Here is a 22,975-nt window from a genome sequence, read left to right as displayed (position 1 = left end):
GACGGTCACTGTTCTTCTCCTAAATCTATTAACAGTGGTGTTCCTCAGGGTTCTGTCCTGTCACCCACTCTCTTCTTATTATTCATTAATGATCTTCTAAACCAAACTTCTTGACCTATCCACTCCTATGCTGATGATACCACCCTGCACTTTTCCACGTCTTTTCATAGACGTCCAACCCTTCAGGAGGTAAACATATCACGCAGGGAAGCCACAGAACGCCTGACTTCTGATCTTTCTAAAATTTCTGATTGGGGCAGAGCAAACTTGGTATTGTTCAATGCCTCAAAAACTCAATTCCTCCATCTATCAACTCGACACAATCTTCCAGACAACTATCCCCTCTTCTTCAATGACACTCAACTGTCCCCCTCTTCTACACTGAACATCCTCGGTCTGTCCTTTACTTATAATCTGAACTGGAAACTTCACATCTCATCTCTAGCTAAAACAGCTTCTATGAAGTTAGGTGTTCTGAGACGTCTCCGCCAGTTTTTCTCACCCCCCCAGCTGCTAACTCTGTACAAGGGCCTTATCCGTCCATGTATGGAGTATGCTTTACATGTCTGGGGGGGTTCCACTCATACTGCTGTTCTAGACAGGGTGGAATCAAAAGCTTTTCGTCTCATCAACTCCTCTCCTCTAACTGACTGTCTTCAGCCTCTCTCTCACCGCCGCAATGTTGCATCTCTAGCTGTCTTCTACCGCTATTTTCATGCTAACTGCTCTTCTGATCTTGCTAACTGCATGCCTCCCCTCCTTCCGCGGCCTCGCTGCACAAGACTTTCTTCTTTCTCTCACTCCTATTCTGTCCACCTCTCTAACGCAAGAGTTAACCAGTATTCTCAATCATTCATCCCTTTCTCTGGTAAACTCTAGAACTCCTTGCCTGCTTCTGTATTTCCACCTTCCTATGACTTGAATTCCTTCAAGGAGGTTTCAAGACACTTATCCACCAATTTTTGACCACTGCTTTGACCCTTTTAGGGACTGGCATTTCAGTGGGCATTTTTTTTTATTAGATTTTTGTTGCCCTTGGCCAGTATCCTTCCTACATAAAAAAAAAAAAAAAAAAAAATTCTGCTGCTGTGAGATACAAGCGAGAGGAAGAGTATAGGAACAACTAAAATCAGTATTAGTGGCTTTTTATTTTGTCTCTATATTTTCTGTTGTGATTTTTTTCAAAACAAAATGTTTCCTCACACTGGGCAGCACTGTGACGCCAAAGATGGGTGCATAAAGGAAGCAAAGCGGCAACTGAACATCATAGGAAATACACAAAGCAGTCTTTTCAACGAGTAAAATAGAAGTGAAGCCACACGATGCTACGCTAAGTTTCCCGTCCATAGGGGGATGTTCAGCTTCTTAACTCAGAGACCACAGAACACTAAGTCAGATCTTGTTAAGTCCAGCTTGATTGTCATCAACACAGGGGTTCCCCAGGAATGTCACGTGCCATGTCTTAGTCTTCATACAGATAACTGTAGGAGCTGCATTGTCTCACTAACGCGTTTTTTTTTTGACAAAACACACATGGTAATTTCATACCAGCCACAAAAGTAAACTTATATTTGTACATCAGTCCACACACACACACACACACACACACACACACACACACACACACACACACACACACACACACACACACACACACACACACACACACAGATAAGCGCACACAAATGCTTCGTTCCTTAACAAAAGAAATATAAGATTATCTGCACTGCGTTGCAGAACTTACAATGCTCCCTCAGTGCTGAGAGTCGGGTTGTTTAGTGCGCGGGCCGGGTGACAGACTGACGCACATGCTCCGTGACGCTCCTTTTATGTGAGAGCTTGATCACACGAGTAGATTTAAAGGAACATGATGAACGAGAGTTGTCAGTTCCCACAGGGCCCGTGAAATTGTGTACTACAGTTGTGTACGATTACTGGGAATGCGGTTATGAGCGCGACACACACACACACACACACACACACACACACACACACACACACACACACACACACACACACACACACACACACACACACACACACAGTCTTTTAGCCATCCTTCCGCAACCTGAGTTGAATCAAGTCTTACAAACTTAACGATTGGAGAAAGTTTGTGGATTCAGTTCTTTCGTGTCAGGTAATCACCTCAGCAAGGCGTCCTGCACAAAGAGACAGAGTGCTGACACGAAAACCGTATGAACTTCAAGGAAATATTTAATATTTAATGACGAGTGGTGATACTGATGATGATCATATGTGTGTACGAGTATGTGTGTGTGTGTGTGTGTGTGTGTGTGTGTGTGTGTGTGTGTTGATGACAGTATTGCTATAACAAATAATATTGGTGATGATGGTAATAATGGTGATAATAATAATAATGATAATGATAATGATAATGATAATAATAATAATAATAATAATAATAATAATAATAATAATAATAATAATAATAATATATAATCCAATTACTTCCATTCTTGCTCTTACTTTGGTGTGAGATGGTTTAATGCATCAGCACATCTGAGCCTCACCACTGCATGGTTCCTATCCTGCCTTAGTATTCCTAACAGGCACAAGACGTGCTTAGGCAACACAGCTCATTCAGTTGCCGGGCGCTCGTATTGAGACTACGGTTGACAAACAGGAGGACATCCCTAGCTTGACGCAAGTATATTTGGTGAAAATCTGAGCGTAAAAATCGAGTAACCTACCCTGTCCCTCTCCCTCCTTCTCTGGGTCCTTCACTCTCCCACAGTCTGACTTCCTACACGGAGATGAAATGAGTATTTTTATCGAAAACTAAACACACAAAAGTCAAGTGACCTTCCATTAACCTTCACTCACATGTTGTTCCCTTGACTTTCTACCAGGAGTTTGTGAATTCCTCTCGTATTGGTTCTCCTCTCGCTGCGTGAATCGACCTTCCTCCCCGGTACCGTTGTTCCAGCGTAGGGCAATTCATTATATTCTTAGTTATAGTTCTTTAATTACATAAATAAGACAAGAAAAACTCTGTTTATAGCTTAGAATAATGCGTGCTGAAATGCATTAGAGATAAAGAGAGTAACTATGAAAAATAAATAGTATGATGTAGGCAATGCTGGTTATATTTATCCATGGCAATAGATGTATCCAATACTAAAAGATAAACATGTGGCTACAAAATGCAAATTAATAGTTTACAATAGACTTGTTATACCAATCCTGTTATATGGTGCTGAATGGTGGTGGACTTTAACTACAAAACTAGAATCGAAGATTCAGGCAGCCGAAATGCGAGTGCTCAATAATCAGGGGTGTTACAAGAAGGGACAAGATGAGAAATGTTCAAATAAGAGAAGAGTTGGGAGTGACGCCGCTACTGGAGGATGCTGATAGAGCAAGACTGAGATGGTTTGGACATGTTAAGAGAATGGAAGAAGATCGGTATGCTAAGAAATATATGGAGTGGATACCAAGAGGCAGGCGACCACGAGGGAGACCAAGGAAGAGATGGAAGCAAGGTATTGAAGAGAGCCTTAGTAGACCTTAGTATCACCTCGACAATGGTCGAGGTGATGGAGGACAGAGAATATGAAGACCCAGACGGATGGAGGAGTATTGTCCGGATGTCATCGAGCTGACAGGCTTATAGCCTAACTGGCGTCTGGTGAGAAGGATGAGAATAGATGGACCAAGGAAAGTTTCATGTTGTGTGACGTGCGGTGACGTGATCGTGCGAGCTCCACACGTATGCCTCCCCACCTCTTACCTACACACACACACACACACACACACACACACACACACATATATATATATATATATATATATATATATATATATATATATATATATATATATATATATATATATATATATATATATATATATATATATATATATATATATATATATATATATATATATATATATATATATATATATGGTGTAACACGAGTTTGTGCAGATATTGTCAGAGGTGAAGGTGCAGGTTATTCTATGCGGGAAATGTTCTATGTTTCTATGCACATATGCATTTTGAGGCGTTGTTTATCCGTGATATGAAATTCAAGTCTGGCCAGACGACAGATACAACTGTGGGTAACTATGGTAGAGACACACACAGTGTCCACTTCACATTACTTTACATTATACAACACAATCTGAAAGTATTCAATGTCACTGTCTCGGAGAAACTTTTTTTTCATGTTCATATGTTCACTGGACTTCATTAGTCTTTTCCACAAGGTTCAGTCTTCTATTCATACAGGCCTCTTTTACTTATCTATCTATTTATTTATTTTTTTTTTTATGTAGGAAGGACACTGGCCAAGGAAAACAAAAATGCAATAAAAAAAAATTCCCACTGAAATGTCAGTCCCATAAAAGGGTCAAAGCAGTAGTCAAAAATTGATCAATAAGTGTCTTGAAACCTCCCTCTCTAAGGAATTCAAGTCATAGGAAGGTGGAAATACAGAAGAGGGCAGGGAGTTCCAGAGTTTACCATGATGAATGATTGAGAATACTGGTTAACTCTTGTGTTAGACAGGTGGACAGAATAGGGGTGAGGGAAAGAAGAAAGTCTTGTGCAGCGAGGCCGCAGGAGGAGGGGAGGCATGCTGTTAGCAAGATCAGAAGAGCAGTTAGCATGAAAATAGCGGTAGAAGACAGCTAGAGATGCAGCATTGCAGCGGTGAGAGAGAAGCTGAAATCAGTCCGTTACAGGAGAGAAATTGATGAGACGAAAAGCTTTTGATTCCACCTTGTCTAGAAGGGCAGTATGAGTGGAACCTCCCCAGACATGTGAAGCGTACTCCATACATGGACAGGTAAGGCCCTTGTACAGAGTTAGCAGCTGGGGGGTGATAAAAACTGGCGGAGACGTCTCAGAACACCTAACTTCATAGAAGCTGTTTTAGCTAGAGATGAGATGTGAAGTTTCCAGTTCAGATTATAGAAGAGGGGAACAGTTGAGTGTCATTGAAGAAGAGGGGATAGTTGTCTGGAAGGTTGTGTCGAGTTGATAGATGGATGAGGCATTTTTGAAGCATTGAACAATACCAAGTTTGCTCTGCCCCAATCAGAAATTTTAGAAAGATCAGAAGTCAAGCGTTCTGTGGCTTCCCTGCATGAAATGTTTACCTCCTGAAGGGTTGGACGTCTATGAAAAGACGTGGAAAAGTGCAGGGTGGTATCATCAGCATAAGAGTGGATAGGACAAGAAGTTTGGTTTAGAAGATCATTAATGAATAATAAGAGAGTGGGTGACAGGACAGAACCCTGAGGAACACCACTGTTAATAGATTTAGGAGAAGAGCAGTGACCGTCTACCACAACAGCAATAGAATGGTCAGAAAGGAAACTTGAGATGAAGTTACAGAGAGAAGGATAGAAGCCGTAGGAGGGTAGTTTGGAAATCAAAACTTTGTGCCAGACTCTATCAAAAGCTTTTGATATGTCCAAGGCAACAGCAAAAGTTTCACCAAAATCTCTAAAAGAGGATGATCAAGACTTAGTAAGGAAAGCCAGAAGATCACCAGTAGAGCGGCCTTGACGGAACCCATACTGGCGATCAGATAGAAGGTTGTGAAGTGTTAGATGCTTAAGAATCTTCCTGTTGAGGATAGATTCAAAAACTTTAGATAAGCAGGAAATTAAAGCAATAGGAAGGTAGTTTGAGGGATTAGAGCGGTCACCCTTTTTAGGAACAGGTTGAATGTAGGCAAACTTCCAGCAAGAAGGAAAGGTAGATGTTGACAGACAGAGCTGAAAGAGTTTGACTAGGCAAGGTGCAAGCACGGAGGCACAGTTTTGGAGAACAATAGGAGGGACCCCATCAGGTCCACAAGCCTTCCGAGGGTTTAGGCCAGCGAGGGCATGGAAAACATCATTGCGAAGAATTTTAATAGGTGGCATGAAGTAGTCAGAGGGTGGAGGAGAGGGAGCAACAAGTCCAGAATCGTCCAAGGTAGAGTTTTTAACAAAGGTGTGAGCGAAGAGTTCAGCTTTAGAAATAGATGTGATAGCAGTGGTGCCATCTGGTTGAAATAGAGGAGGGAAAGAAGAAGAAGCAAAGTTATTGGAGATATTTTTTCTAGATGCCAGAAGTCATGAGGGGAGTTAGATCTTGAAAGGTTTTGACACGTTCTGTTAATGAAGCAGTTCTTGGCTAGTTGGAAAACAGACTTGGCATGGTTCCGGGCAGAAATATAAAGTGCATGAGATTCTAGTGATGGAAGGTTTAAGTACCTTTTGTGGGCCGCCTCTCTATCATGTATAGCACGAGAACAAGCTGTGTTAAACCAAGGTTTAGAAGGTTTCGGACAAGAAAAAGAGTGAGGAATGTACGCCTCCATGCCAGACACTATCATGCTCAGCACACAAAGACGGGTCTCTGACACGGAAGCAGTAGTCATTCCAAGGAAAATCAGCAAAATACCTCCCCAACTAGCAGAGGCAAAACGCCAGAGGCACCTTCGCTTAGGGGGATCCTGAGGAGGGATTGGAGCGATAGGACAACATACAGATATGAGACTGTAATCGGAGGAGCCCAACGGAGAAGAAAGGGTGACAGCATAAGCAGAAGGATTAGAGGTCAGGAAAAGGTCAAGAATGTTGGGCGTATCTCCAAGACGGTCTGGAATACGAGTAGGGTGTTGCACCAATTGCTCTAGGTCGTGGAGGATAGCAAAGTTGTAGGCTAGTTCACCAGGATGGTCAGTGAAGGGAGAGGAAAGCCAAAGCTGGTGGTGAACGTTGAAGTCTCCAAGAATGGAGATCTCTGCAAAAGGGAAGAGGGTCAGAATGTGCTCCACTTTGGAAGTTAAGTAGTCAAAGAATTTCTTATAGTCAGAGGAGTTAGGTGAGAGGTATACAACACATATAAATTTAGTTTGAGAGTGACTCTGTAGTCGTAGCCAGATGGTGGAAAACTCGGAAGATTCAAGAGCGAGGGCACGAGAGCAGGTTAAGTCATTGCGCACATAAACGCAGCATCCAGCTTTGGATCGAAAATGAGAATAGAGAAAGTAGGAGGGAATAGAAAAGGGGCTACTGTCAGTTGCCTCAGACACCTGAGTTTCAGTGAGGAAAAGAAGATGAGTTTAGAAGAGGAGAGGTGGTGTTCTACTGATCGAAAATTAGATCTTAGACCGCGAATGTTGCAGAAGTTAATGAAAAAAAAGTTGAAGGGGGGTGTCAAGACACTTAGGGTCGTCGACAGAAAGGCAGTCCGACCTGGAGACATTTATGGTCCCCTCCCCAGATGGGGACTCCGAGGCTGGTGTAGGAGTCGCCATGATGATTTTAAATTTTTTGAGTGAAGGGTGTGTGTGTTATTAGGTGCTTGTAGTTTTGTGTGGAGGAAGAGAGTTGTCTTTAGAGGGCAGGCTGTGACTGCCCCCTTGTGTTGTGAGACACAAAGGGAAACGTTCAGTGAGGTCACAGCTGGGTTTAATGATATGTTCACAGCACCCCCTGAACAGTGCTGGGAGTAATTATCGTCTCGGCAGGTGTCTACTGCGTCCTCCTGTTCTTATATGGCTATCTATTTATTTATTTATTTATCCGTTTATTTATCTAAGTCATGTGGTCACTACCTCACTAGTGTTCTCCACGTGGTTCAGGCTTCTAGTAATACAAACTACTTTTATATATTTTCTTATTTAATTATTATTATTTTATCAAACCTTTACGATCCTTTCATCTCTTCTTCCAGACTGACTCCCTCTTCTGACCATATTCCATATTCAAATCAATCTTACATACTGCTTACATACAAAACACTCTCCTCTTGTTTCCTTCCCTCGCCACACACTCCTCCCACTGTACTGTCATCACATACCTCCCTGCACAACACTTTCTGCTTCCAACCTCATTCCTATTCGGTCTACCTCACTAATGCATGAGTCTCTGCATCTTTCATCTCTGCCTGATTGTTTTCCCGCGTGAATCAGATTGTTTCAGGAGAGGAGCATCAAAACACCACTGGAACTAAATTATCCAATCCGACCCGTTATGAAACTTTTCAACTGGTTTGTATTCGCAGCAGAATATTAAGAACAAATGGATCAATGATGTGTTGGCGTGAAGAACAAGTCAAGTGTTCTTACGTTTCATCAAAGCTAGGTCCTCAATGCTTGTTATAAGTTTCCTGATGCAATAATGATAGGAATTGCTCGTTAGTAAGCTCCGGAAAGTGCTTCAGTTAATGACAAGGACTTCAATTTTTAGACACCATCAAGACCTCTTACAACAAATACTATAAACATGGTACTCATTCAGAATCATTATGGAGCTATGAAAGACGATTAGAAAGATTAATGGATGAGTATGACAGGTAGAAATACGTAGATATGTTTCATACAGTGACTGCCACGTGTAGGCCAGACGGCTTCTTGCAGCTTCCCTTTTCTTACACTCTTATGTTCCAATCATGTGTTTCTAATCTAACAAACAGCTCCTAATTGTTGTTTGATGAGAGTGAGGTTCTATTTTATTGGTGTGGCCGAGGTGTGGGCGGTGGTAGTGGCGGAGCAGTAATAATTTGTCCATTCCCCTGGTGTGTCGGAGGTGTGGGCGTTGGTGGCAGTAATGATGTGTGGTGGTGTGGGCGGTGATGGCATTGGTGGCGCTAATAGTGTTCTGATTGCCGCGATGATTACAAGGTGTAGTGCACGAACCTTTTATTGTGAGTACCGGCGCCTCTCATCACCTTGCTGGGCTTCACACGGTTCCTGCGTCAAACACCTCAGCGTGAAGTGTTTGTGGTTGTGCAAGCTGGACAGATTCACATCATAGTCGGCGTCACGAACTTCTCTAGTCACTGTACATTATATATATACACGTACAATACTGCATGTAAAGAATAGAGCTCCGAAAACTGTTAATCCCTCTCATCAGCATAGTCCAAGCCGCCGCGCCGTCTTACAGCTGGCCATTTCCACGCTACAGCCACCAATGCTGTACACACACCACTTTACCATACCAGTAATCATTTATAGCTATCCATTCCTCGGTACTGTTGTTCGTCTTTCAATAATTCTATAGTAAGTGTAGTGTAAAAAATCAAACAGTTTAGAACACCCAGCGCTATGATTCATCTTTCATTGACACTATAGTAAGTGCAGTGTATCATACCTAAATGATCCAAGTCTTTTGAATTCCTATCCATGAGTTCCTTAGTGTTGACATCTTATAGCAGCACGTAGATTCAACCATTGCCTGTTTAGTGAGGCAGAGCAGTAAGTCACGGTGAACAGGATCCCTTGTTAAACTAGTGCCTGCATTCCAAAGGGTCACCCACACGTGCGTTGACCTTTCTTCCTTATCACCGCAACTTTCCTGTGACACGCTTTTTCCAACGGACTCGTGTTCTTACCAGGAAGTTATTATCCCAGGAGGGAATTACTGCCACTCACCCCAGGGAAGGCCTGTTGATGGTGCCCCAGTTACTCACCCAAAGGAAAGACGGAAGGAGTAAAAAGGAAAAGCAATAGACGGCGGTGTACAAGTTTCTTTAACCGATTTGTCGGAGCATCAGCTTCAGGGTTTTAGAGACCACGCAGGTTTAATAAAAGCACTGTAGTTGGGGAAAAAGAGAAAAAATAGCAGCAGCTGCTTCCTGGAGCGCTTCATCCGGGAAATAGCCAACGTGTAGTAATTTATCGCAGCAAAATGATAGTAAAGTCACGCCTGCCGTGGAGCAGCGCGCGAGGAAGTGGCGCGGGAAGAGAGACGTCTAATTACTGCAAGCAATAACCTTAATTAACAGGCATCACTCATGACGGGGAGGGGCAGCAGGCAGGGGGCGACGCTCCCTCCAAAATAGTGCAGAAGAGAATGTGCCGGAAAAGAGAAAGAAGCCAGACGCTTTCTTGACCTTTCTTGATAGTTCCTCGTGTGTGTGTGTGTGTGTGTGTGTGTGTGTGTGTGTGTGTGTGTGTGTTGTGTTTATGGCTATGTATGGGGTTGCGTGCTTGTCCATATTTTCTAAGTGTACGGAAGCGAGACCGTGTGAATACTTATCTGGTGTTATGTATGTATGTATGTGTATATATATATATATATATATATATATATATATATATATATATATATATATATATATATATATATATATATATATATATATATATATATATATATATATATATATATATATATATATATATATATATACGTATATATATATATATATATATATATATATATATATATATATATATATATATATATATATATATATATATATATATATATATATATATATATATATATATATATATATATATATATATATGCATGGAGGGAGGGGTGTAGGCTTACGTGGTATACCATTATGTAATATATTTGTTAGTCTTCGCCCACTCTGATTTAAGAGTAAGTCAGGCCACAACTCATAGCGTATTGTTAATATCATATAACGTCTTTTACCCCTTTTCTGATCAATAAAGAGTTTGGAGAAACTCGGCACTTACAGTATTCTAAACTGCAGTATATAAGAATCTATAGTTATTATTATTATTATTATTACTATTATTATTATTATTATTATTATTATTATTATTATTATTATTATTTCACTCTTGTTCTTGCTGTTTTTATTGTGATGATTAGCACTAAAATAACAATAAAATAACTTATAATAATCATAATAAAACTACTACTACTACTATTGTAGCACTAACAGTAGTAGTAGTAGTAGTAGTAGTAGTAGTGTTATTATAATTATTATAAGTTATTTTATTGTTATCGTCGTATCCATCAGAGAGAGAGAGAGAGAGAGAGAGAGAGAGAGAGAGAGAGAGAGAGAGAGAGCGAGAGAGTGACTCTGGAGCGGCCAGCCTTTACATATGAGGTAATTACAAATTCCTTGGTCGCCTCACCACTCAAGAGGTGCCCGGCAACGGGTGAACCTGTGTGGCCCTGCACGATGTCATCACGGTACAGCCAATGCAACAGTGACGGGGAATATTGTATAATTATGCAAGATTGAACTACAGACAAGTTGTGAGCGTTATTGAATTACCGCCTTCTGTTCGTCTTGTGACACAACTAGCCGTTCAGGAAGACATCAGAAATTATGGTGACAATCTCTGAGTAGCTGCTGTGGTCTCAGGACTGAAGTACATGCGTGACAAGGACCAGCCTCATTATGAAGGGGCAGCGGTAACTAATGTGTGCTATTGGATCTTATCATGAATGTTTGTAGCCAGCTGTGCTAAGCCTAAGTTTCTCGTGGGTAGTAGGGTGGTCCACGAGACTGTCTTTTTCCACCATGAGCCGCCGGAGATGATGTGTGCATGTGTGTGTGGTGCCAATTAAAGGTAGATAGGCAGGCGAAGACTGTGCTAGGCTGGGAAATGTGCAGTGAGCAAGTTTAGCAGACCAGTGTGCGGGTAAGATGCATCATTTCATGGCTTTAGTAAAAATGCATCACTGTCATCAGAAGTGCAATGGAAATCTGACATGAGCATTGCCTCCACATCGAGAAACATAACATTATTCAGTTACAGGAAGAAACCACAAAGAAAATGTACAAATTCAGGGACACTTTGTTTTCTGAGAGAGAGAGAGAGAGAGAGAGAGAGAGAGAGAGAGAGAGAGAGAGAGAGAGAGAGAGAGAGAGAAAGAGAGAGAGAAAGAGAGAGAGTACAAACACACTCAGCTTTAAATTGGAGCAACCCTATCCCACCCTCCCCCCTCCATCTCTTTTTCCCAACCCCAACAAAAGAATAAAGTAAAAAAAAAAAAAAAAAAAAAAGCCCAATGGAGATCCCACTTGCCCTCTATGCAAAGAAGCCGTCAGGACGCTGCAACATTTCGTATTTTGCAGCAAAACATTTTCAGAGATAAGAGCGAGCAACACCCGTATTTACCCTGACCGTCCCCTGCAGACACACCGTCACGAATATTGTCATTTCGCGCAGGGAAAATGAAACATAGAAAAAAAAGGGGAAAAATGGTCACTAGTAATGAAAGCGAGCAAAGGAAGGCATTAGAAAGGCTGCCGGTCCCCAGTGTGCCCTCTTAGGACGGCATAAACACAATACTCTCAATTGCACTCTCTTCTGTGCTGAAAATTCCAAGGTGACGCGGAGGCTTTGGTCGGTCGGCGCCGTTCAGGGCAACGCTGCGCCGAAGCTGAGTGAGCCTCGAGGGTCTGACGTGAGGCAATGGTTCTGCAGCGGCAGTGATAGTACTGTAGTGGTGGTGGTAGAAGTATTGGAGGCAACAGAGGCGGTTGTGGTAGTTGTGGTGGTGGAGTGCTGGCTTAGGAAGAGTTCTCTTTTATCAAAACAACAACAAATACATTTTCCTTAAATAACTCTTCATGACGTGGAGAAGTACACTAACAATATACATGGATCAAAATAGCAACTTTGGTCTTGTTTATTTTCTCTCAGTCTCTTCTTTCTTTACTTTCACATGTATGAAGGCAGCGCCGCCGGGCAGGCGCTGCAAACAAAAAGTGAATGGAATGCCTGTCAGTGGCGTTCTCTAAAAGACAAAGAAAAAGGCTGGAGTAAGGAAAGCCACGGAATCAGTTCCACAGCTGTGGACGTGTCCTGATCCTTCCTTTAGGAAGAGCTCAAGTCTTAGGGAGAACAAAACCTGGAAGCCACCTGACTGTCGCACTGTTAACAAAAAGGCTAAAGGTAGACTGCTGGAACAAGTGTCCGGGAGTGGGACAATCCAGGCCGGGGCGGTGCAGTATGAAGTTATATTTTGCAATTTGTCGGTACAGTCCGTGCCCGAAGGACACAGTCCAGCAGGGCAGTCCGGGCCTGAAGGACTCAGTAAGACATGGCAGCTGTGGCCTTTGGGAGCCAGCTGAGCGAGACAGCCTTGGCTTGAGGGACTGGAATAGCTTGGGTTGAGTGAGTGAAGTGGAGGAGTTGGTGGCGCCACTTGTACGTTTCCTGACAACTCCTGTGGGGTCACTTTGAGTGTATTGTTACTTACACTGAAATGTTTACAGTTCTGAGCGAGTGTGGTAATATTGTGTGGCTGGTGGTGATTGACTCACCTGCACCTTGTCCATTTCCAGTGATGTAAAGCTCCTCCACCTGGTTGCGTGGCTGTGTGACTTGCACTATAGTCTATAAAAAGTGTTGGAGATAGAACCTGGAATATTCAAGAATGCGGACCTTAATCTTACTTAATACTCCCCAGAACGTAACAGACCTTTAACTTTTTATTATTAATATTTTTTTTCTTTTCTTTTCGTTCGCGGACCCAAATCTTTGCGTTAAGGAGGGTGGAAACTCTGTAGGTGCGAAGTGACTGGCATCGTGTTTGAAATTGTAGTCGCGGCAGTGTAAGGTTTGCTCTTTCCCGTGCGTTCTTGCCCAGCCTCCGGGAACCGGCACGGACAGTCTGCCTCAGTTCCAGGCAAGACAGGGGGTCGAGGGGTTAAACTTTGGTAAATTGTGTGTAAGTGCGTGTGTGAGCTTTCTAAGAGCAAAAATTGAAGAGAGAGAGAGAGAGAGAGAGAGAGAGAGAGAGAGAGAGAGAGAGAGAGAGAGAGAGAGAGAGAGAGAGCTATCCTCAGAGCAAGAAAGCAGCTGGCTCCTCGAGGTTACTGTGTCTTCAAAGAGAGGACTCATCCGAATCCTGTCTCTTAATCCTGACCTGTGCCTCGTCTTGGGTGTGTAGATCTCACTCCTACATTCTTAGCTCGATACTAGTGACTTTGAATGATACGTACTGGTAGTAACTCTTCTGACCACTGAGAGTGTTTATAATATTATTGGGAAATCTGCTGTAAGAAATGCATGAAAAACCTGAAAATTGGGGAACTTTTGACAGTATAGAAAATTGTTTATCTTCAAGGAAAAAAAAAAAAAAAAATATATATATATATATATATATATATATATATATATATATATATATATATATATATATATATATATATATATATATATATATATATATATATAATAGTCATCAGTGAGGCTTAATACGCAAACACACACAAACTACCGGGACAAGGCTGCTAACATCTTTGCTCAGTGTCCGCAAAACAATTCCACACAGTAGCCTGTGAAACATATGGAACAGTGAGTCAGTCGTAATCAGACAGAACAGGTAATTTATAGAGATACCTATGTTCTGTGTTTTTTTTTTTACAAATTTCTCTGTCTTCTAGTTTATTTATTTTTTTTCTTTTTTGGTGGTACCGGATAAAGAGGCATAATTTTCTTGCAGCACTGGGGTGACTCACTCCTTCATAGACACAGGTTGTATTGAGTGTGACATGCAAATTTCTCTGGTCTGTGTTGTAGCTCTGTTGTATGATGAAATTTTTTAAGGGTGTTAAAGCACCTCCGCCCCTTGCTTTTAGTCACTCCTTTACTCTTACGCCTCACTCCTATACCTTCATTCATTCACTAGAGAGATAGAGAGAGAGAGAGAGAGAGAGAGAGAGAGAGAGAGAGAGAGAGAGAGAGAGAGAGAGAGAGAGAGAGAGAGAGAGAGAATGTACAACACTAAAAATGAAACACGTCAATGCCTAGAACAATGCAAATCGTGATTTATTGCTCTCTCTCTCTCTCTCTCTCTCTCTCTCTCTCTCTCTCTCTCTCTCTCTCTCTCTCTCTCTCTCTCTCTCTCTCTCTCTCTCTCTCTCTCTCGCACACACACACACACACACACACCTCATGACGTCACACGACACACAACGGACAGTTCCCGCCAAGTGGAGACATTCATCAACTCACCACCTTCAAGTGTCATCAGGTAACACTGGCGGCAGGTGGTGTTTATGCCCAGAGTATCCTTTCATTTTTGTAACCGTGGCTGAGGCATAGAAGGGTCAGCTGTTGGCACGTTGGCACATTACACGTACTACATTCCTGGGCAGTGCACCGTGCGGCACAACACGTGAGCATTATTACTTCGTTCCTACATAAAAGAAAATAAATAAATAAATAAAAACAGACGAAATGGAACAAAATTTAAAGGAAAAATATATATTGTTCTCCTCCCTTCACAGTGCCATCCAGGCAGCCTTATCATTTCAAATCACTAGAGTACTTCACCGTAGTTTAGTGAAATCATTACATTGCTCACCCAACCAAAAAAGAAGCCGAAGTTGAACAAAACTGATAGAAAAAAAAAAGAAACATGGCGTTTTTCCTTCACAGTAGCACTCTTATTATTCCAGTCTTATTATTGCCCAGGGGTTCAATGACAGCATGGTGAAATTATTACATTACTCACCCAGGCAGACAAAATGAACAGAATCAAATGAAAAAAAGGAAGCATACATTGTCTATCCTTCACAGTTACCCAGACTTTTTTTTTTTATTTCGTATCACTAGAGTACTTCCCTAAATGTGTGGCGACGTTGTAGTGACCAGTGCCACGCCTTGCAAACGTGTCACTCCTTCCCAGAACAGCTTTGTGTGGCACTAACGAAGCGCGGTGTCACCCAATGGTAGTGTGAAGGCTGCGAGGTTTGTCTGCTGACTTGCCCAAAAATTATTATGTTGATTTATCTTCAGACTCTGGCGGTTGGAGTTTTGATTCAATATACAATCTCTCTCTCTCTCTCTCTCTCTCTCTCTCTCTCTCTCTCTCTCTCTCTCTCTCTCTCTCCTCTCTCTCTCTCTCTCTCTCTCTCTCTCTCAGTAGTGTTTAATATCTACGTTCGTCTCTTTTTTTTATTACAGTGATATTGGTGTTTATTGGCATTTAATTAAACCAAACGTATGCCCGCTTAAAACGAGCTTACACAGAACGACATACTGCTATACAAATAAGCACACACACACACACACACACACACACACACACACACACACACACACACGCGCGCGCGCGCGCGCGCGTCGGGGAAGGAGCGTCGTAAGAAACAGCCTCGTAGGAAATTATAATGAAACAGCTTCTTAATGCTTAGCTTCTCTACCGGCGCTCTCTCTCTCTCTCTCTCTCTCTCTCTCTCTCTCTCTCTCTCTCTCTCTCTCTCTCTCCTCTCTCTCCCCCCTGTAAAATACTACGTGGCATCATCGAAACGAGGGAGGAGCGGGGGAGGGCACCGAGTCCGAGCGACCTTGAAAACAGCTGAGTGATGATGCCACTTAGCATTTTAAAGGAGTACTTATAATCACCGCAATAATGTTGTCGTGTAATGCTTATTGGTATATCACATGCTTTTTAATACCATTTGTCTTGTTATAAGATACTGTAATATTCCACAGCCTGCAAAAAATAAGATTAAATAAGTGGCACCTCCGAGGCTGCGACAATGCAGCCGTCTGTTCTTCACGTCAGCTACACGCATAGCAGCACACCCGCGAGTCCCATACATTTTCAACTCCTCTGACGGGGAAACAAAGCCTTAAAATGCATATGTGTATAGAACATTTCCTACTTAGAATTGCACGTTCCTTCACCTCTTTCAGTATTTGCAGAAACACGCGTTACACCTTTTATACAGTGGACAACAAGCAAAACAACACCTACGTGTTCTGAAACGCTTCATTTGTCTCACCACATTTTTTTTTCTTTTCAAATGATGATAGGTTCTGAATAGCCGGGTTTTAAATGCATTTCCCCTGTTAATAATATAGAAATCGTGTTAATCTGTCACTAGAACCATAAAAACATCTTTTGAAAACCTGTGCAACTTCATTTAGAGTCTTATCAGTTTAGTGGAGGTGCGGCGCAGAAGTGTTTCAGAATAGGGATCATTGTCTCGTTTTCCCCCAGCCTGGCGTCCCCGCTCGGCCCCTTCCACGACTCGCAGCGAGAGAGAGAGAGGTCGAGGTGCGGTGGTCTTGTGGCGGAAGCCTGAAGGAGGCGGTGAAGGAGTGAAGGTAAAGGTTTGGTAATAGGAAGATTGTTAGATTATTATTCAGTGGGTGGAATTAAGGCGTAACCTATGAGATTATGAATGATGAGGATGAATAGGTGAGAATAAGGATGGGTAGGTTTGTCCATGTTTGGTGATTAGATACGCCACGTTAGGTAATGTGATTAGGCTGACCTGATGTAGGTTGACCAGGTGAGGTTGGGTAGGTGTGATTAGGTTAAACAGATGGTGATTACAACACTGGCAAAGTGACGTAGTTAAGCTTATCAGGTGAGAGATGGGAAGTTATAGAAGTTTAGCAATTTGCGAGGGAATAAGCTGCAAGGGTGATTAGACTGCAGGTGACGTTATTTAATTTGTCAGGTGAGAGAAGTATGCTGATCAGATGGTAAGTTGGTTGCTTGTTTGTCCAGGTGATTGACGTCTGATTAAGCTTACTGAGGTGATAATTAAGGAAGTGAATTTGAGATTATATTATATAAGCACGTAAAATCATGTTGGATTGGTGTGTCTGTGGCTGCTATTTTGTGGTCCCTCTGCTTATTCGCTGTGCTGAGTGGCAGTTGGCTTGTTAACTACGATCATTATTTCCCTTATTCATTATCATACACACACACACACACACACACACACACACACACACCTACCTACCTTTAGTAACGGTATATGCACACCCACGCACATTCACACCCACGCACGCTCACACATACGCCCACGCACTCGCACACCCACGCACTCGCACACCCACGCACTCGCACACCCACGCACTCGCACACCCACGCACTCGCACACCCACGCACTCGCACACCCACGCACTCGCACACCCACGCACTCTCACACCCACGCACTCTCACACCCACGCACTCTTATGTCCACGCGCTCTCATACCCATGCGCTCTCATACCCACGCGCTCACACACGCCCAGGCGATCACACACACACAAAATATTAATGACAAAAAAACTGGTGATGCACTCAAAAATCTGGTGACACTCAAAAAAAAACTGGTGATACACTCAAAAATGGTGACACTCAAAAAATCTGGTGACACTCAAAAACCTGGTGGTGCACTCAAAAAAAAACTGGTGATGCACTCAAAAAACTGGTGATGCACTCAAAAAACTGGTGACACTTAAAAAAAACTGGTGATGCACTCAAAAACCTAGTCAGGCAGCCAAAAGTATGGTCATGCACTCAAAAAAAATATAACCCCTTCACACACACACACAACCCCTTCACACACACACACACACACACACACACACACACACACACACATTTACATTCTAAATTTGCATTAGACTTTTTTAATGCTGCTTTGTTCTATTAAAGCAGATTTTTATTTATTTTTATTTATTTTCTTTTTTACCCGGTTCACCTCAAAGTTGGCTTATTTTAAATAGTTTTTTTTTCCTAATTTGTTATTCATCTGATAAATATTTTCTTGTCCTATATTTGCTCATGTATTTGGCTTCAAAATTCTTTCCCTTATCTGACCTTTTCTTTATATAGTGGGTTTCAAAACGATGGACTACACTTAAAATTGTTGTATTTCTGCAACCTTAAACTGTCTATAAATAAAACTAATAAAAGGTGTGGGCCAAAGTTTAAAATGACTTCTTTTCAAATTTTAAATTTTTATTTGTGTTTTTCATGAGTGCAGAGATAGCATTTTTTTTAATCAGGTTCATCTTTTAAACTTGTGTATATATTGTGGTGTCATTGAAATTTCTGTGATGCCATGCAGATTTCTTCTATCTGGTGTTTTCTTCTACTCTACATCATTCTTCAAATTTTTGCTTTTAAATTATAATAGGGACATGTTTATCAAACACATTTCTTGGCTTCAAACGTTAAACTGCCGTACTTTTCAGATTTTCTCTAACCGGTGCTTTCCTTTCTTTCAATTTTCGTTTCTTGAATGTGACAGTATGGAATTTAGACACATTTCATATTAAATCTCGGCACCAGTTCTCACATCATTTTTTTTTTTTTTTCTATGTAGGAGGGACACTGACCAAGGGCAACAAAAATCCAATTAAAAAAAAATGCCCACTGAAATGCCACAGTCCCATAAAAGGCTCCAAACCGGGAGTTAAAAAATTGAAGGATAAGTGTCTTGAAACCTCCCTCTTGAAGGAATTCAAGTCATAGGAAGGTGAAAATACAGAAGCAAGCAGGGAGTTCCAGAGTTTACCAGAGAAAGGGATGAATGATTGAGAATACTGGTTAACTCTTGCGTTAGAGAGGTGGACAGAATAGGGGTGAGAGAAAGATGAAAGTCTTGTACAGCGAGGCCATGGGAGGAGAGGAGGCATGCAGTTAGTAAGATCAGAAGAACAGTTAGCATGAAAATAGCGGTAGAAGACAGCTAGAGATGCAACATTGCGGCGGTTAGAGAGAGGCTGAAGACAGTCAGTTAGAGGAGAGAAGTTGATGAGACGAAAAGCTTTTGATTCCACCCTGTCTAAAAGAGCAGTATGAGTGGAACCCCCCAGACATGTGAAGCATACTCCATACATGGACGGATAAGGATCTTGTACAGAGTTAGTAGCTGGGAGGGTCAGAAAAACTGGCGGAGACGTCTCAGAACACCTAACTTCATAGAAGCTGTTTTAGCTAGAGATGAGATGTGAAGTTTCCAGTTCAGATTATAAGTAAAGGACAGACCGAGGATGTTCAGTGTAGAAGAGGGGGATAGTTGAATGTCATTGAAGAAGAGGGGATAGTTGTCTGGAAGGTTGTGTTGAGTTGATAGATGGAGGAATTGAGTTTTTGAGGCATTGAACAATATCAAGTTTGTTCTACCCGAATCAGAAATTTTAGAAAGATCAGAAGTCAAGCGTTCTGTGGCTTCCCTGCGTGAAATGTTTACTTCCTGAAGTGTTGGACGTCTACGAAAAGACGTGGAAAAGTGCAGGGTGGTATCATCAGCGTAGGAGTGGATAGGACAAGAAGTTTGGTTTAGAAGATCATTAATGAATAATAAGAAGAGAGTGGGTGACAGGACAGAACCCAGAGGAACACCACTGTTAATAGATTTAGGAGATCAGTGATCGTCTACCACAGTAGCAATAGAACGGTCAGAAAGGAAACTTGAGATGAAGTTATAGAGAGGATAGAAGCTGTAGGAGGGTAGTCTGGAAATCAAAGCTTTGTGCCAGACTCTATCAAAAGCTTTTGATATGTCCAAGGCAACAGCAAAAGTTTCACCAAAATCTCTCAAAGAGGATGACCAAGACTCAGTAAGGAAAGCCAGAAGATCACCAGTAGAGCGGCCTTGATGGAACCCATACTGGAGATCAGATAGAAGGTTGTGAAGTGATAGATGTTTAAGAATCTTCCTATTGAGGATAGATTCAAAAACTTTGGATTGGCAGGATATTAAAGCAATAGGACGGTAGTTTGAGGGATTAGAACGGTCACCCTTTTTAGGAACAGGCTGAATGTAGGCAAACTTCCAGCAAGAAGGAGGTAGATGTTGACAGACAGAGCTGAAAGAGTTTGACTAGGCAAGGTGCAAGCACGGAGGCACAGTTTCGGAGAACAATAGGAGGGACCCCATCAGGTCCATAAGCCTTCCGAGGGTTTAGGCCAGCGAGGACATGGAAAACATCATTGCGAAAAATGTTAATAGGTAGCATGAAGTAGTCAGTGGGTGGAGGAGAGGAAGGAACAAACCCAGAATTATCCAAGATAGAGTTTTTAGCAAAGGTTTGAGCAAAGAGTTCAGCTTTAGAAATGGATGTGATAGCAGTGGTGTCATCTGATTGAAATAAAGGAGGGAAAGAAGAAGCAAAGTTATTGGAGATATTTTAGGCTAGATGCCAGAAGTTACTAGGGGAGTTAGATCTTGAAAGGTTTTGACACTTTCTGTTAATGAAGGAGTTTTTGGCTAGTTGGAGATCAGACTTGGCATGGTTCGGGGCAGAAATATAAAGTGCATGAGATACTGATGATGGAAGGTTTAAGTACCTTTTGTGGGGTACCTCTCTATCATGTATAGCACGAGAACAAGCTGTGTTAAACCGAGGTTTGGAAGGTTTAGGTCGAGAAAGAGAGTGAGTAATGTACGCCTCCATGCCAGACACTATCACCTCTGTTATGCGCTCAGCACACAAAGACGGGACATGGAAGCAGTAGTCATTCTTAGGAAAATCAGCAAAATACCTCCTCAGGTCCTCTCAACTAGCAGAGGCAAAACGCCAGAGGCACTTTCACTTAGGGGGATCTTGAGGAGGGATTGGAGCGATAGGACAAGATACAGATATGAGATTGTGATCGGAGGAGCCCAATGGAGAAGAAAGGGTGACGGCATAAACAGAAAGATTAGAGGTCAGGAAAAGGTCAAGAATGTTGAGCGTATCTCCAAGACGGTCAGGAATACGAGTAGGGTGTTGCACCAATTGCTCTAGGTCATGGAGGATAGCAAAGTTGAAGGCTAGTTCACCAGGATGGTCAGTGAAGGGAGAGGAAAGCCAAAGCTGGTGGTGAACATTGAAGTCTCCAAGAATGGAGATCTCTGCAAAAGGGAAGAGGGTCAGAATGTGCTCCACTTTGGAAGTTAAGTAGTCACAAAGAATTTCTTATAGTCAGAAGAGTTAGGTGAAAGGTATACAGCACAGATAAATTTAGTTTGAAAGTGCTTGTGCAGTGCTTGTCAAACTTTTTCCGTTTTCCTATGATATTTCTTGTGTAGTCTTAATTTTTTTAGGGAATCTTGGCACATCTCCTATGCCTAAGAGAGACGTATTTTTGTTTGGAGTTTTGTAGGGAATCAGTTATCAAACACATTACAAGGAATCTCAGCACATACAACAAACTTCGTGTCTAGGAACTAATGGTCTGTATTCCTTGCAGGTGTGAAGTGTGTGGCTTCCACTTCACCATCCTATGAACAGCCTGCAGGAATCTCTATCAGCACCTGCTTCTGCAATATTGGCATCTGGTTATCAAATAGTGCTGTCACGCTGGGCCTGACATACTCCATTGCAATTGGGGAATCAAGCTTCACCAGGAAGAGAGGCCGAGCATCACGACCTTCAAGCCTTCAAGCCCTACAAGAGGTGTTAAGTATTGTCAGGACAAAACAGAGGTCCTGGTACAAGAGTTTTCATTGCAATCAAGGAAGAGTCAAGTTGCAGTAAGAAGAGTGTGGCAAGAATTTTAAGCAGGAGGAAGACTGTCAAGCAGTTGACGGCAGGAAGAACGCGTGAAATTCCCTTAAGTCGTGGCAGGACCAACAGGCAACCTTCAACACCTGCAGAGGCACAAGAGTTGTGGGCAGTTTCACCAGGAAGAGTTTGCTCCTCACTCAAGTTGACACAAAGACACAAGAATCTGCAAGTGTTGTTACTCCGAGACCCTGCTGCAAATGTTCTCCAATCCACTCCAGTCTGGGAAGGAAGAATGTAGGAAGTCCCTCTCTTCTGTACTCAACAAGCACCACCACCACCACCACCTTCATTCACCACCTTCATTCAGGCTTGGGACAAGTTTTGTACATTCCAGCACTTCAGTATTAAAGAAAACAAGTGCCATGTTTATTATCCTGTTGTGTATTTATTCACTTAACATTCACAGTAAAACAATAAACATTCAGTATTCCATCTTGTGTAAATAAAGTTTCAGGCAGAGTACAGGTCATGCCCTCAAAAAAAAACGCATAGAAGCCCTGTCCCAGCAACTGGTGTCGTTGGGATGGGGCTTCTGTGCAAATCATACCTTAAACTTTATTTTTGGGCCTTGGGCCAATCCTGGCACTTTTTTTTTATTACCTTGAGGGCATGAATTGTTACCACCAAATATTTATTTTACACTATACCAGCACATTGTTAGCAAACTATATATTTATTTCACATATATAATAGTAGTCACAAATTTATTTATTGGCAAAGACATACATACAAGTCATACACAGCAATGCAACCTGGACTAGATAATACACTGGTGGAGTCAGCTGGCTTGGGGCACTTGTACAGCAGCAGCACACCCAGTACTGGCTGTAGACACACCCTCCATTTGGCTCTTCCTGGGCACTTGTACAGCAGCAGCACACCCAGTACTGGCTGTAGACACACCCTCCATTTGGCTCTTCCTGACGTCAGAGCCTGCAACATGGCACTACCGGACTGACTGCAGACAGAATGTTAGCCAACACAAGTGAGATCT

The 22,975-nt window shown here is 42.2% G+C and overlaps 1 long non-coding RNA gene across 1 annotated transcript in view; it reads left to right on the top strand.

Annotated features, from left to right (window-relative positions):
- Positions 1-22,411, top strand: part of LOC135098068 (uncharacterized) — a 130,945-nt gene extending 108,534 nt beyond the window's left edge. The window contains exons 3-4 of the long non-coding RNA XR_010266523.1: positions 16,702-16,808; positions 21,665-22,411. This is a non-coding gene — a long non-coding RNA (uncharacterized LOC135098068). The remainder of the gene's footprint in view (positions 1-16,701; positions 16,809-21,664) is intronic.
- Positions 22,412-22,975: the final 564 nt, after the last annotated feature.

Source organism: Scylla paramamosain, unplaced genomic scaffold, assembly GCF_035594125.1.
Source record: "Scylla paramamosain isolate STU-SP2022 unplaced genomic scaffold, ASM3559412v1 Contig43, whole genome shotgun sequence".
Lineage (NCBI taxonomy): Eukaryota > Metazoa > Arthropoda > Malacostraca > Decapoda > Portunidae > Scylla > Scylla paramamosain.
This window is presented reverse-complemented; position numbering and strand designations above follow the sequence as displayed.